This window comes from Phyllobates terribilis, unplaced genomic scaffold (genome assembly GCF_046119375.1).
Source record: "Phyllobates terribilis strain yellow unplaced genomic scaffold, ASM4611937v1 Scaffold_5__5_contigs__length_657084704, whole genome shotgun sequence".
Lineage (NCBI taxonomy): Eukaryota > Metazoa > Chordata > Amphibia > Anura > Dendrobatidae > Phyllobates > Phyllobates terribilis.
In genome coordinates this window covers 651,897,667-651,911,593 of record NW_027362765.1, presented here as the reverse complement: position 1 = coordinate 651,911,593, position 13,927 = coordinate 651,897,667, and the positions used below count along the sequence as shown (strand labels likewise).

Below are 13,927 nucleotides of genomic sequence, written 5' to 3'. Positions count from 1 at the left end.
ATTTAAGATTATAAAACTTAATTTCTGAGTGTTTGGAAAAAAAAAAAAAAAAAAAAAATCTGTTCTTATCAGTTTAATATCTGATACGTCCCCTATCTGGGGACCATATATTAAATGGATTTTTAGAACAGGGAGATGGAAAAAGAGCTTGCTCTGTCCACTCCACGCATTGACCTGGTATTGCAGTATCTCCAGGACCGGTGCACCCCTTCTTTAATGCAGTTTCTAAAATCAGAAAGAATTGAATTCAATGTTTTTTGTTCATTTTGCTTGTTTGTCGGATTTTGGGATGGACTCTTTGGCTTTGCTTTTCTTCTCCTCATTGGATTTTTCATGTTCAAAGTTGCAGAAGCCAGATTACAAGCTCATTTTGGTTCAACTTCAGCAACTGTGCATTGCATTGCCATGTAATGTGATGCAATGCTATCTTTCTAGCTCTCCCTTTTTACTTCCTTTTGGATAAACAGACATATTAGGCAAGCATTTTGGAGCTTTCACCTAAATAACTACAGGTGGTGAGATAAGCTGCACAATATAATTGACCTTTCAGTATATTGTTGCACACACACCATCTATTTAGCAAATGCCCTTGTTATCAACAGCAGCCTTTTAAACTCACCTGAGCTAACAGGTATGTGCGCTGGTTACTCTGCTGCGCTTAAAATTTCTTTTTTGGTTTGCTACAATGCCTTTTCTGAAACGTTGTCTCCTTCTGCTGGAACACTGACTTCTTTCATTTAATGCCTGCAGACTATAAAAGAGAACCCAACCCAAAAAGTTTGGTTGATTAGTCTGTGGCATTCTGTTAAACTGTTGCTTATGGCGGTCTCTGTGAGCTTCTCAGCGACATTCAGCCAGCCAGGTATCCTGCCTGCAGTAGATGGAATGTGGCAATGGAACGCTGGCTGCGCGTGTCATAATAGGCTCTGAGCCTTTATATACCTGTGCACAGCAGCAGCCACCTTCAGTCTGCTGCTGGACAGCCAGCAGCAGCAGCAGCAGGAGAGGTATGTAATCAGGAGCCCTCCTGCTAAGGGTAGACAGCTGCTCGTTCCACCCCACCCCCCGCCTTAATTGGTTCTCCTCCCTTCCAACGGTGTTGAGGCGGGTGGGAACAGCAGGGGGTGAAGGTGCTGTGTTTAAAGAGGTGGAGTTATGCAGATCTAAAACGCGTGGATTGCTGCAGCAGCAAGCCGAAAAGTGCAGGCATGTAAGGGATCTAGAGGTTGACAACATGTCTTCTTAACGGGAGTCCAGGAGCTCATCTCCACAAATGGACTTTTCAGGATCCTTGGGTGGCTCCGTAGTTTGAAACCAATTCTGGTTATCGCTTCTCGGCCTTTTGGCTAAGATCAAGTGTAGTATCTGTTCTTATCAGTTTAATATCTGATACGTCCCCTATCTGGGGACCATATATTAAATGGATTTTTAGAACAGGGAGATGGAAAAAGAGCTTGCTCTGTCCACTCCACGCATTGACCTGGTATTGCAGTATCTCCAGGACCGGTGCACCCCTTCTTTAATGCAGTTTCTAAAATCAGAAAGAATTGAATTCAATGCTTTTTTGTTCATTTTGCTTGTTTGTCGGATTTTGGGATGGACTCTTTGGCTTTGCTTTTCTTCTCTTCATTGGATTTTTCATGTTCAAAGTTGCAGAAGCCAGATTACAAGCTCATTTTGGTTCAACTTCAGCAACTGTGCATTGCATTGCCATGTAATGTGATGCAATGCTATCTTTCTAGCTCTCCCTTTTTACTTCCTTTTGGATAAACAGACATATTAGGCAAGCATTTTGGAGCTTTCACCTAAATAACTACAGGTGGTGAGATAAGCTGCACAATATAATTGACCTTTCAGTATATTGTTGCACACACACCATCTATTTAGCAAATGCCCTTGTTATCAACAGCAGCCTTTTAAACTCACCTGAGCTAACAGGTATGTGCGCTGGTTACTCTGCTGCGCTTAAAATTTCTTTTTTGGTTTGCTACAATGCCTTTTCTGAAACGTTGTCTCCTTCTGCTGGAACACTGACTTCTTTCATTTAATGCCTGCAGACTATAAAAGAGAACCCAACCCAAAAAGTTTGGTTGATTAGTCTGTGGCATTCTGTTAAACTGTTGCTTATGGCGGTCTCTGTGAGCTTCTCAGCGACATTCAGCCAGCCAGGTATCCTGCCTGCAGTAGATGGAATGTGGCAATGGAACGCTGGCTGCGCGTGTCATAATAGGCTCTGAGCCTTTATATACCTGTGCACAGCAGCAGCCACCTTCAGTCTGCTGCTGGACAGCCAGCAGCAGCAGCAGCAGGAGAGGTATGTAATCAGGAGCCCTCCTGCTAAGGGTAGACAGCTGCTCGTTCCACCCCACCCCCCGCCTTAATTGGTTCTCCTCCCTTCCAACGGTGTTGAGGCGGGTGGGAACAGCAGGGGGTGAAGGTGCTGTGTTTAAAGAGGTGGAGTTATGCAGATCTAAAACGCGTGGATTGCAGCAGCAGCAAGCCGAAAAGTGCAGGCATGTAAGGGATCTAGAGGTTGACAACATGTCTTCTTAACGGGAGTCCAGGAGCTCATCTCCACAAATGGACTTTTCAGGATCCTTGGGTGGCTCCGTAGTTTGAAACCAATTCTGGTTATCGCTTCTCGGCCTTTTGGCAAGATCAGTGGTGGTTTTCTGCTGCTGGTGTTGTTTGGAGGGCAGTTGTGACTGGGGTTCCCCCTTGTGGGGCCCTAGTGTGCGATTGAGCGGCGATTGTGTTTATCTGCTGTAAAAATGGTGGAGAAAACACGTGGATTAGAGGACTCGGTCCGTCTGAAGGTGGCTGCAGGTCATGAAGGAGAAATCGGTTTGGACCAAGTTTGCGTTGATGTCTTGAAGAACATTAATGGCTTGAAGGTAACGGATGTATTGGCACTGCAGGATTTTCAGAAACAAGGAATTTATGATATCACTTTTGTTTCTTTGAGTATTTGCCAGAGAGTCTACATGGAGTTGGTACGAATGAAGGAAGAAAAGGAATTGAAATGCCTAGAGTTTATTGCACTGGAACCTCTGTTCCAGCAGACATATAAGTATGTGGTTGTGCACATGTATAACCCTAAAGTTCCGGATGAGACTGTTTCCAATTTTTTAGCTCGGTATTGTAGTGAGGTTAAATTTTTGGGAAGAATGAAGAACAAATACAATTATCTAAATGGCAAGAGGAGATATGTTGTAAAACTGAGACCGGATGATAGAGCTATTGGGGGTGCCAAGAGCATTCCTGCACAGTTTTCTATCGGAGGAGAAAGGGGATTTTGTTTTTATAATGGACAGATGGAATATTGTAGGAAGTGTCATGAGTTTGGACATGTTCAGAAAGATTGTCCAGTGCAAGGTGATGTTTGTAGAGGTTGTGGGAAATCTGGGCATGTTGCAAGTGGTTGCCCAATGAATAAGGTGTGTGATTTGTGTGGACATGCAGATCACCTTGCAAGGAAATGTAGATTGTGGGCTCAGATTCCTAGGTCACAGGTGGACGCTGAAGAGAGGCAGAAGAAGACTCGGCAGGAAAGTGGGGAGGAGGGCGAAGGCTCAGACTCAGAGGGGGAAAGCCAAAAACAAGATGGTGGTAGGGGAAGAGACCATGCGGTGCCCAAGATGGAGGAAAAGGGGCGGAGCCAGAAGAAAGTTGGTTTGAGGGAGGGGCTGGAAGTAATAAACAAAGTAGCTGATGTGCATGGCCCGGGTGATGGGATGGATTTGTCTAATATGGCGGAGTCAGTGAATCCTGTTTTGGGAAGAGATGGGGGTGAGGAAATGGAGGTTTTGGAGGAGGAGGATTCTGATTCGGATGGAACTATAACCCCTCAGCAGCGTGATAGGGTTAACAGTGATTGGAGTGAAAATGAGGAGGAAGATGATGGCAAGGAGGAGAGTTATGCCTCCGTGATTAAAAGAAGTAAGGTGGAGGGGTGTTGGTCTGGGGGGCAGGAAGATCCAGTCTCCCTAAGACCAGGTTATTCTAACAGGGACTCGAGTTCTGAGTCGCCTGATATACGTAGAAAAGTGGGTGGCAGGAGTGGGTTTTCTCCTGGTTCATGATGGATCGGGTATGGTGGAGATTTTTTCCTGTTGTTATGATGGCGTTGTGTGTTGCTTCTCTGAATGTACGAGGGATTGGTTCTGCTTGTAGGAGAGCAGGGATACTGGAGTACATTGAGAGTGTGAATGCAGATATTGTCTGTCTGCAGGAATGTGTAATTAAATCTGCCCCGCATGAGAGTGAGTGGAATAAGGGGCAATCTTTTTGGTCCCCATGCTCAGAAAACAGGAATGAAGGGGTGGGCATTTTACTGTGTAATTCCAGTCTAAAGGTTTTAGAGTTTAAAGTAATCATACCTGGGAGATGTTTGTTTTTATTAGTGGATTTTTTAGGTCAGCGGGTACGGGTTTTTAATGTTTATGCCCCTGCTGATAAACAAGCAAGAGTTGGGTTTTTGGAGTCTCTAAAGTTGTTTTTACCAGGCAGAGACTTCACTATAGTGGCTGGAGATTTTAATTGTGTCAGATCCGCAAAAGATCGTAAGAGCTCTACGGAAGGTAGGACTGATGTTACGTCTAATATTTTAAATCAGATTGTGCAGGATTTACGCTACACGGATGCTGGTCTGATGGTTGGGCCAAGTGATAAGTTCACATACATATCAGATAGTGGACGTAGTGTTTCCCGAATTGACTATGTTTTTATGTCTGAAGGGATTAAGGTGGCCAAGTGCAACCACGTGATGACGACTTTTTCTGACCACAAGATGATAGTGGTAGATCTGTGTATAGCTGAGTCCCTGGCTTTTGGAAAGGGACTCTGGAAGCTGAACGTAAGCCTGCTGGAAGAGGAGAGTGTTAAGGTTGGTTTTAATAAAGTGTTTTTGTCTTGTGTGTCTGAACAGCACCTTTTTAAAGATTTGCTAGAGTGGTGGGACTGGGCTAAGGAGAAATTTGCATGTTATTTTAAAGGGGTGTGTTTTAGGAGAGCGAAAGCCAAAAGGGATCATGATGCTGCTGTTATTTCAAAATTGGAAGTACTCCATAAGTTTAAGAGAGCGGGGATGGAGGTGGATAAAGAGATTGCAGATTTGAAGGACGAACTGAAGAAGATACTTATTGAAAAAGGGAAGACTATTATGTTTAAGGCAAAAATAAAGCACATGGAGGAAAATGAGCAATGTTCGAGATACTTTTTTAAAAAATGTTTTAAACCTAAAGGGGTTTTTAAGTCTGTTTTTTCTCCTGCAGGGGAGGTATCTGGGGATGAGATGATTGGCAGTATTCTTTCCTTTTATGAAACACTCTTCTCTAACGATAGTAGAGCCAGTGATGCGGAAATTAATGATTATTGCAAAGTATTAACTAATAATATTCCTGAGGAGAAAATTGGGTTTTTAAGTGAGGAGGTTGGGAAAGATGAAATTAGACGGGCAGTGGATGGCTTGGCGAAAGGCAAGACGCCAGGCTGTGATGGTCTTCCTGCTGAATTTTATGTTAGATTTTGGGATATTATAGGTGTGGAGTTTTCCCGGGTGGTGCAATATGGTTTTACTCATGGGATTTTATCGGTTTCTATGCGTAGGGGGATTGTTACGCTGATTCATAAGAAAGGGGACATGAGGGATATTAAAAATTGGAGGCCCATAACATTGTTAAACAGTGATTACAAAATTATTTCTAAAATTGTGGCTGGTAGACTGGCAGATGTGATAGGTGATATGGTGGGGGAGTATCAGGCATGTGCAGTGCCTGGTAGGAAAATTTCAGATAATTTGCTGCTTCTAAGAGACTTAATTTATCAGGCTAATTTGAATAAGAATGCTCTTTTGTTACAGTCGGTGGACCTGGAGAAAGCCTTTGATAAAATATCACATAGATTTTTGTTCTCTGCTTTAAGTCACCTTGGTGTTCCGGATAAATTATTGATGGTCATTAAGAGTTTTTATTGTGGGGTCAGTAGCCAGATTTTAGTTAATGGGCATGTGAGTTCCAGTTTTAATATTTTATCGGGAGTTAGGCAGGGTTGTCCCCTGTCACCAATTCTTTTTATCTGTGTGGTGGAGGCCCTTTTAAAAAGTGTGCAAGTTGACAAGTGTGTGGCTGGTGTTTTTATTCCTGGGGGATCCGGGGGTCCAGTCAAGTCTTTAAGTTATATGGATGATATTGTTTTTACTTGTGGTTCACAGGCGGATCTCAATAGAGTGAATTTGCACGTAAGGATTTTTTGTTGTGTGGCTGGTATGGCGGTGAATTGGGGAAAGTGCCAGCTTTGTAACTTTGGGAGGCAGGTTGAGGTTAACGTGGCAGGAGTGGAGAGTAGGGAGGAAATTGAGGTTCTTGGTGTCATCTTTGAGAAGGAACTGAAAGGGAAAAGCAGCCTGAAGATTCTAGAAGACAAAATGGATCAGAAGTTGAACTTTTGGAAACTAAGGAACCTGTCGCTGAGAGGGAAAGTGCTGGTAATCAAGTCTGTGATTCTCCCGCTTCTGCTGTACACTGCTTTGATTTTCCCACCTGCTGTGCTTTGGACAAAGAGAGTGACAAGGAAACTGTTTGTGTTTTTTTGGGGATCCAAAATGGAGAAACTAAGAAGAGGAATGGTTATGTGTTCTGTGGAAAATGGGGGTTGTGATTTTCCTAACATTGACTTATTTTTAAGAATGCATTATTTTTTGAACATTTATAAATTATCCCAGTGCAATAACAGGACTGCGGACATGTGCAAATATTTAGCAGGACGGCTTTTCCAGAAATGGAGCTGGTGTGAGAAGGATTTAAGAAAACCAGTTTCGTTTGTGATACCGTTTTTTTATGTGGTGCTTAGGTCCTTCTATGATCAAAATGGGATAAGCTCCATGGTTAGACCGGACAAAAAACTGATTGTCTCAGGTATTAAGAAGAAGGAGATGTTATGTGATGTGCCGTTTTGTAATAATGCACAGTCTGGACAGGTGTGGAAGCTTTTTTTCATGCGTGGAATCAGCAACAGACAGAAGGATGTAACCTGGATGGCGTTGCATGGATGCTTGCCAACAAGAGCTTTTTTGAATGACCGGGGGATAAAGGTTCAAGAACTATGTCCTAGGGAAGGTTGCAATAAGGTGGAAACAATACAGCATATTTTTTGGGACTGTTTTTTTGCTAAAAAAGTTTTTACCTTGTTGTCACGTATGTTTGTTGCTTTAGTTGGTTTTCATTGTTTCGATTTTGAAAGGATTTTAATAGGTCTAGATTTTAAGTACTCGCAAAGGAAGCGGGCAAGCTGGATTATTTTTGTCATATATAAAGAGGTTTTATGGGACGTTCGGAATTTGGTGATTTTTAAAAAGATTGTTTTTTCCCCCATGGAATGCAGAAAGATTTTTCTTGCTAGACTGTTTTATGCCTATTTATTGGATAAAAAGAAGTATGGTGAGACAGCAGCAGAAGCACTCTGGAACTTTTCACATTGGACTTCTTACAGTAAGTAACAGTTAATTGCAGGGTTGTGTTTTTTGGGATTTTGTTTTTGTTTTTCCGAATGATGATTTGAGAACCCGTTATGTGAATATGCGCTATGATGCATAAATTAATGTGGGTCTTAATCTGAGGAAAAAAAAAAAAAAAAACAAAGAAAAAAAAAAAAAAGAAAAAAAAAAAAAAAAAAAAAATCTGTTCTTATCAGTTTAATATCTGATACGTCCCCTATCTGGGGACCATATATTAAATGGATTTTTAGAACAGGGAGATGGAAAAAGAGCTTGCTCTGTCCACTCCACGCATTGACCTGGTATTGCAGTATCTCCAGGACCGGTGCACCCCTTCTTTAATGCAGTTTCTAAAATCAGAAAGAATTGAATTCAATGTTTTTTGTTCATTTTGCTTGTTTGTCGGATTTTGGGATGGACTCTTTGGCTTTGCTTTTCTTCTCCTCATTGGATTTTTCATGTTCAAAGTTGCAGAAGCCAGATTACAAGCTCATTTTGGTTCAACTTCAGCAACTGTGCATTGCATTGCCATGTAATGTGATGCAATGCTATCTTTCTAGCTCTCCCTTTTTACTTCCTTTTGGATAAACAGACATATTAGGCAAGCATTTTGGAGCTTTCACCTAAATAACTACAGGTGGTGAGATAAGCTGCACAATATAATTGACCTTTCAGTATATTGTTGCACACACACCATCTATTTAGCAAATGCCCTTGTTATCAACAGCAGCCTTTTAAACTCACCTGAGCTAACAGGTATGTGCGCTGGTTACTCTGCTGCGCTTAAAATTTCTTTTTTGGTTTGCTACAATGCCTTTTCTGAAACGTTGTCTCCTTCTGCTGGAACACTGACTTCTTTCATTTAATGCCTGCAGACTATAAAAGAGAACCCAACCCAAAAAGTTTGGTTGATTAGTCTGTGGCATTCTGTTAAACTGTTGCTTATGGCGGTCTCTGTGAGCTTCTCAGCGACATTCAGCCAGCCAGGTATCCTGCCTGCAGTAGATGGAATGTGGCAATGGAACGCTGGCTGCGCGTGTCATAATAGGCTCTGAGCCTTTATATACCTGTGCACAGCAGCAGCCACCTTCAGTCTGCTGCTGGACAGCCAGCAGCAGCAGCAGCAGGAGAGGTATGTAATCAGGAGCCCTCCTGCTAAGGGTAGACAGCTGCTCGTTCCACCCCACCCCCCGCCTTAATTGGTTCTCCTCCCTTCCAACGGTGTTGAGGCGGGTGGGAACAGCAGGGGGTGAAGGTGCTGTGTTTAAAGAGGTGGAGTTATGCAGATCTAAAACGCGTGGATTGCAGCAGCAGCAAGCCGAAAAGTGCAGGCATGTAAGGGATCTAGAGGTTGACAACATGTCTTCTTAACGGGAGTCCAGGAGCTCATCTCCACAAATGGACTTTTCAGGATCCTTGGGTGGCTCCGTAGTTTGAAACCAATTCTGGTTATCGCTTCTCGGCCTTTTGGCTGCGATCTGTAGTGGGTTGCGTCATTTGGCCAAGGTGATCTAGGTGGATCTTTGCACTCGGCCTTCTGGATCTTGGTCCAGCTGCTGCTATTGGGTGTGGAGCAAAGTCTAGATTTGCCTTTTCTTCCTGGAGGACGGTTCTTTTTCGTGGTGTGGAGGTCGGTAGGACGAAGAGGATTGAAATCCGGGTGGAGCTGCGATCTGCTGTGTCGTTTTTTTTCCTGATCATCTGTGGAAAAAGAAGGAGGAAAAGAATATGGAATCGAAGAGGCCATTTGGAGGTAGGAGGGAAAATCGGGAGAACAATTCCAATGACTATTTTTCAGAGGATTATCCTTTGAAGGATACACTCCGTTTGTTGGTGGCTCCTGGTTATCGGCAGGAAAAGGATTCCGAGTTTATCTTCAGAGAGATTTGTAAATTTCTGAAGATTGAAAAGGAGGAACTTTTTTGTTTTCAATCCTTTTTTTCGAGAGGGATATATGATTTAACTTTAATGGGGAACTCTCAGTGTGAAAGAGCCTATACTCTCTATGAAGTTAATAGGGAGAACGAGCTTTTTGTTGGAGTGAGAGTGATTCCCTCCTTTCAGTTCTCCATGAAACTGCTAACAATACATTTGTTCAGTCCATTTGTTACTGATAGTGAAGTAATAAACTATCTAAGTGCATATTGTGAGAAAGTTATCCCAAGAAAACGTGGGGAAACTAGGTTCGGAGTGTGGAACGGAAAAAGGGTTTTTCTGGTAGCCTTCAAGAAGGACCCAGAAGAAGAAGGTGGGGTACTTAGACCACCACCAAATGTCTATGTTAATCGTAGCCGTGGATATCTGTTTTTTTCGGGTATGCCTAATTACTGTTATGGGTGCCGTAAATATGGACATTTGGATATTGTGTGCAAAAAGTGTTGTAGGTGTCCCGGTTCAGCTCATCAGGAGGATGCATGTCCAAATAAGAAGAAAGGAGGCGAGGAGGAGATGGATACTTCATCAGAACATCGGCAGAATGAAGCCGAGGATGGTGAGGAAGCAAGTGAAAAGAGAACTGATGAGCAGGAAATGGAGGAGGTGAGAAAAGTAAAGAAGAAGAAAACACCGGAAGAAGAGAAGAGAAAGAAAGAAGAGAGAGGGAGGAGGTCGGAGGAGGATGAGAAAAGAAAGATGGAAGAAAGGAAGAAGGAGAAGGAGTTAGAAGAAGATAAGAACAGAGAAGAGCAGAAGAAAGAAGGTCGGGAGAAGGAAGAGCAGAAGAAAGAAGAAAAGAAGAAAGAAGAAAAGAAGAATGAAGAACAGAGGATTGAAGAATTGAAGTCTGTGCTGGTGGGTGTGGGACAATTAATGCAGAAAGTCCCTCCACCAAGCAAAGAGAGTAATATAAAAGAACAAGGGGGTGAAGTAAAAAAGGGAGGCGCAGGGGGAAAGGTGGTGGTAGTGAAAAGTCAAAGCCTGCCTGTAATAGGGCCTTCCCCTAGGGAGTTTTTATCTCAGAGTATACCCTGTGGTCAGGAAAGGATGGATTCATCAAAAATTTTGAAAAGAAGTGTAGATGATAAAGAGCGTGGTGTAGGGCCATGTGTAGTAAAAGTATTTGCTTGTGAAAAGGATTTTGACATTTCCAGTACATCAGAGTCGGAAGGGCTGAGTATCGATGAAAGTGCTTTGCAATCCGATGAGGGCGGGGGAGATAGCCCGGTGCCAGTCACTAAAAGATGATCAGGGCGGCTTCCCTGAATGTTCAGGGTTTCAATGACTTATATAAAAGAACTGTGATTTATGACTATTTTAATAATGAAAATTTTGATTTTGTATTTCTTCAAGAATGTAATTTGTCAAAGAAGTTAAATTATGATTTTTTACGGGGTATATGGAAGGGTAATTTATGTTTTTCAGGCGGGAATGAATTCAGAAGTGATGGGGTTGGTTTTATATGTTCCAGGGAATGGGAGATTACCAACTACGAAGAAATATACCCTGGTAGGATTCTAAGAGTGGATGTAGAAAGGAATGGGAAGAAATATAGATGTTTTAATATTTATGCCAATACAGAAAAAGTTTTAAGGTTACATTTGTTTGAAATTTTGCAGCTTTTTATCCCAGGTGTAGTTCCAGTAATTTTAGGGGGAGATTTTAATTGTCAACTAAATAATGTAAAAGATGGTTCGGTTTCTTGTCTCAAGGGTATTTTATCTTCTTTTAACCTAAAAGATGCTTGGTGGTTGGACGGGCAGAAGAAGGAGTATGAAATTACTTGGGAAGGAAGAGGTTGTTCCTCGAGAATAGATTATTTGTTTATATCCAAGGATTTTACTTGTTCTAATTTTAAAACGCATAAAGCACCTTTTTCTGATCATAGAATAATTGAATGTACACTGATGGTAGAGGCGGATGAGGGAAAAAGGCCATCTCATTGGAAACTGAATGTATCATTGTTACAGCATAAGGAGGTAAGGGAGGATTTTAAATTTTTCTTTGAGAAACTGAAATTAGAAAAGAAATGTTTTGACTCTACTTTTAAATGGTGGGACTACATGAAAAAGGAAGTTAAATTATTCTTTATGGAAGTAGGCAAGAGGAAAGCTGCGGATAAGCGACAGTCATACAATAACCTTAATGCAAATCTACAGTGTCTGTATCAGTTTAGGAATAATGGAGTTAATGTGGAGGAGGAAATTATGGTGACGAAGGAAAAAATTCAAAAATGTCTGAGAGAAAAAGGAAAAGAAATTATCTTTAATTCTCGTGTGAAGGTGTTGGAGGAAGACGAGAAATGTACTAAATTCTTTTTTAAAAAAATCTGTGAGAAAAAGGCCTTTATGGGGGTTTTAGAGGGGGAAAGGAGTTTGGAGGGGAAAAAGATGAAAGTGAAAGAATTTTATGATAACCTGTTTTCAGCAAAAAATACAGATAGGTCTTTGAAGGAGCATTTTTTAGGAGGGTTGGATAAGTGTTTTACTAAGGAAAATAAATTATTATTATCAGAGGGTATTTCAAAAGAAGAAGTTTTTAATACAGTTAATACATTGCAAAACGGTAAGACACCAGGGTCGGATGGGTTACCCATTGAGTTTTATAAAATATTATGGGATATTGTGGGGAATGAATTTTATGAAATGTTTTTAAAAGTTGAGTCTTTATGTCGTGTCCCGGAGTCATGGTTGGAGGGGGTAATTGTTTTATTATACAAAAGAGGTGATAGAGAATTGCTAAAAAACTGGAGACCGATTACTCTTTTAAATACAGATTATAAAGTTTATGCGAAGCTGTTGGCAAATAGATTAAAGAAAGTGGTGAGTTCGGTGATAGATATAGACCAAACGTGTGCAGTTCCAACGCGGAAGATCAGTGACTCGTTGATTTTAATTAGAGACATAATATGGGATGTTTCCGATAGAAGACAGAAGATGGCGTTAATTACTCTGGATTTTGAAAAGGCTTATGATAGAGTCGCCCATGATTTTTTATTCGATGTTTTAAGGAGAATGGGTTGCCCGGATGATTTTAGTAAACGTATTAAATCCTTGTATCAAGCATGTTTTAGTAAAGTATCTGTAAATGGGTTTTTATCTGGAAGTGTAAAGATTAATTGTGGGGTGAAACAGGGATGCCCCTTATCCCCTATTCTTTTTATCTGTGCGATTGAGCCTCTTTTAACTGCTTTTAGGAAAGACAAAGTGATTAATGGTTTTTTTATTCCTGGGAGTTGGGGAGAGCAGGTTAAAGTGGTGGCTTTTATGGATGATGTGACTGTTTTTGTAAAAGATTTAAGAAGTATGAATAGGGTTTTAAGAACGGTTGAATGGTTTGGGGCGGCATCAGGTTTTAAGATCAATTTGGAGAAATCTGGTGTTTTAACGATGGGCGGTTTTATCTTAGAATCCGATTGTAAATTATTGAGAGTCTTTGAAGCAAAGATTTTAGGCATCTATTTTTCGGAAGAGTGTGGAAATGTAAAAAATTGGGAATCACTGTTGGAGAGGGTTAGGAAAAAGGTGTCTTTTTGGAATCTGAGAGAGCTAACGTTGGAAGGGAAGATTTTAATTATCAAGCAGGTTTTACTCCCAATGATTTTATATGTTGCAACCATTTTTATTCCACCTGTCAATGCGATGAAAAAAATTATTAAAGTATGTTTTAATTTTTTATGGAGATCAAAAATGGAAAGGGTTAAGCGCGAAGAATTGTATAAGCCAAAAAAGAAAGGCGGTAAAGGTTATCCTGATATCAAAGCCTTTTTATATGCAAAGTATATGGCAAACTGCATAAATATTTTATTAGGGTCAGAATCGAAGCTTAAAGCCTTTTCTATTTATAATTTGGGTTTCTATATAAGAAAATATAAGTGGGTGGACATGAGATTGAATAGACCTTATAGATTTTTACCCCCAAGTAACTATGTTGTGCTGGAAAAGATTTTGAGAGATTATGATCTAAAAGGTTTTGATCTTAAGGTACTGAGGTGTCATAAAAAGATATTACAAGTCTTGGAAGGAAGGTTAAACACTAGTCCAGTGGAGCACTTTATGCCAAAGATAGTGGACAGGATTTGGCTGAATGTAAACTATGTGTTCTTATCAAATGAACATAAAGATTTGTTATGGTGTATAATAAAGGATTGCTTACCGACACGAGAATTTCAGCATAGACGTGGTCTTGTTCGTTTTGAAAAATGTCCAAGACAGAGATGTGGAGGTAGTGAGACTCCTATGCACGTATTCTGGAATTGCGAGTTTGCACAAAAAGTCTGGAGGAAAATGTGCAATCTGATTAAAGCTGTGAGTAATGTTAATTTTTTAGATTTTAACAGGGTGTTCTATGGGATGGGTGTAAAGGAAGAAGATTTTAAGGTGGTGTGGGTGATAATAACATGTGTAAAGATGGCAATTTGGAAGGTGAGAAACATTTTGATTTTTAAACATAATGAAGTGTCTGTTGAACAGTGTATTAAGTTGTGTCTAAGTTATTTAT

The 13,927-nt window shown here is 40.9% G+C and overlaps 2 non-coding genes and 1 pseudogene across 2 annotated transcripts; all 3 read left to right on the top strand.

Moving 5' to 3' along the window:
* Positions 1-17: 17 nt before the first annotated feature.
* Positions 18-211, top strand: LOC141150624 (U2 spliceosomal RNA). Its single transcript, XR_012246774.1, has one exon. It is a non-coding gene; the product is annotated as a U2 spliceosomal RNA (small nuclear RNA).
* A 1,115-nt stretch (positions 212-1,326) lies between these two features.
* Positions 1,327-1,517, top strand: LOC141274525 (U2 spliceosomal RNA). The gene has a single exon (XR_012322799.1). It is a non-coding gene; the product is annotated as a U2 spliceosomal RNA (small nuclear RNA).
* A 6,140-nt stretch (positions 1,518-7,657) lies between these two features.
* On the top strand, positions 7,658-7,828 carry LOC141150815 (U2 spliceosomal RNA; annotated as a pseudogene).
* Positions 7,829-13,927: the final 6,099 nt, after the last annotated feature.